Raw genomic sequence first — 2,500 nt, 5'->3', positions numbered from 1 at the left:
CGCAATCGGACCAGCACACTGCAGATGTCCACCGCGCTTCGCACCGGGCTCGGCAGAACCCACTTTGGCCGCCTGGCGCCGCGCGCCGGGTGCGCCGGCGCGTAGCTGGGACGCCAGCCGGGCCCGTCGGCCGGCGCTCCTGCCACTGGGCGCCCCCCACCAGCCGGCTGTAGTGCGTGCGCTCACGCAGCGCGCGGCCAGCACGCCGGGCGGCCCCCCCTCACCGGCCGGGGACTGTCCCACCAAGCCACAGCCTCGTATCGCTTCATACCCACATGGCCAACTCAGGTTCGGGGGCATGGCGGGTACCGCCGAAACAACCGGTTCACAGATGTACCGATCGTCGCTATCACCGATGCACCTGCAGCGCGAACAACCGCTCAACAACTGATTTCCAGTTCATTTGCGGATCTTTGGCAGCAAACGTATACGTCAATCTACATTTGCGAAATCTACGATTCTGGCATGCCTGCATGTTATGTGTCACGACACGCTACATCAGCCCACATACACACTACGGCATGTACACGAGAGAACACGTGGAAGATGGTCCGCGCACGTGTGCAATGTCCCTTGCGCGGTCGACTGTCAACCGGCCTCTGTAGCATGTCGCAGATGTGGAACGCGGTCCACCGTGGTATCATGTTGTGTGGGGCAATACGATTAAATAGGAAAACCCTCGTCGCTACATCAACAGACGGCTCACGCTGATTCCCGGCAGAGGGAGGGGGGCCAACATGCAATACTTTCGTCCGTACCTACCACATGTCTGTACGGCGTAAAACAGTGCAATCTCGCTGTAATGGGGAGACGAGACAAGTAGCATCGTGCACAACATATGGCCCTTATGATTCGCCATTGTAGGGCGCAGCCGGTGTACGGTCAAGCATGTGCCACATTATGTCACTCAGTACGTAACGACGGATGATCAGTGTGGGTTACGCGTACATCAGCGGACAGTCCACACAGGCCGTACCACAACGTACACTGACTGCATCGACAACCGAATGCAACTGAACAGCTGCAAGGCTCATTTCACAAACAAACGCCTGACCGACCAGCTTGGAAGGGCAGGAGGGGAGGGCGATAGTCGTTCTGTAGCGTTACACCCCTTCCAGTGGTTAGCGGGACTGTGTAGAAAGTACGCAACACTCGAAAGACATTTACGTGAGGGTACGCACCATGGCATCGAGAAATACACATGACACCAGAGGATCCAAGCAGTGAACTATGTTCAGAGGGTTGCTGTTAGGCAAAGCTACATTCCTGTGACGTTACATGTGACAGTTAAGGTGCAGTGTAAGTTAGGTTAAGGTGCAGTGTAAGTTAGGTTAAGGTGCAGTGTAAGTTAGGTTAAGGTGCAGTGTAAGTTAGGTTAAGGTGCAGTGTAAGTTAGGTTAAGGTGCAGTGTAAGTTAGGTTAAGGTGCAGTGTAAGTTAGGTTAAGGTGCAGTGTAAGTTAGGTTAAGGTGCAGTGTAAGTTAGGTTAAGGTGCAGTGTAAGTTAGGTTAAGGTGCAGTGTAAGTTAGGTTAAGGTGCAGTGTAAGTTAGGTTAAGGTGCAGTGTAAGTTAGGTTAAGGTGCAGTGTAAGTTAGGTTAAGGTGCAGTGTAACTTAGGTTAAGGTGCAGTGTAAGTTAGGTTAAGGTGCAGTGTAACTTAGGTTAGGTGCAGTGTAACTTAGGTTAAGGTGCAGTGTAACTTAGGTTAAGGTGCAGTGTAACTTAGGTTAAGGTGCAGTGTAACTTAGGTTAAGGTGCAGTGTAACTTAGGTTAAGGTGCAGTGTAACTTAGGTTAAGGTGCAGTGTAACTTAGGTTAAGGTGCAGTGTAACTTAGGTTAAGGTGCAGTGTAACTTAGGTTAAGGTGCAGTGTAACTTAGGTTAAGGTGCAGTGTAACTTAGGTTAAGGTGCAGTGTAACTTAGGTTAAGGTGCAGTGTAACTTAGGTTAAGGTGCAGTGTAACTTAGGTTAAGGTGCAGTGTAACTTAGGTTAAGGTGCAGTGTAACTTAGGTTAAGGTGCAGTGTAACTTAGGTTAAGGTGCAGTGTAACTTAGGTTAAGGTGCAGTGTAACTTAGGTTAAGGTGCAGTGTAACTTAGGTTAAGGTGCAGTGTAACTTAGGTTAAGGTGCAGTGTAACTTAGGTTAAGGTGCAGTGTAACTTAGGTTAAGGTGCAGTGTAACTTAGGTTAAGGTGCAGTGTAACTTAGGTTAAGGTGCAGTGTAACTTAGGTTAAGGTGCAGTGTAACTTAGGTTAAGGTGCAGTGTAACTTAGGTTAAGGTGCAGTGTAACTTAGGTTAAGGTGCAGTGTAACTTAGGTTAAGGTGCAGTGTAACTTAGGTTAAGGTGCAGTGTAACTTAGGTTAAGGTGCAGTGTAACTTAGGTTAAGGTGCAGTGTAACTTAGGTTAAGGTGCAGTGTAACTTAGGTTAAGGTGCAGTGTAAGTTAGGTTAAGGTGGCAGTGTAACTTAGGTTAAGGTGAACACGCGATCTAGTGT

This window comes from Schistocerca gregaria, unplaced genomic scaffold (assembly GCF_023897955.1).
Source record: "Schistocerca gregaria isolate iqSchGreg1 unplaced genomic scaffold, iqSchGreg1.2 ptg001644l, whole genome shotgun sequence".
Classification (NCBI taxonomy): Eukaryota; Metazoa; Arthropoda; class Insecta; order Orthoptera; family Acrididae; genus Schistocerca; species Schistocerca gregaria.
This window is presented reverse-complemented; position numbering follows the sequence as displayed.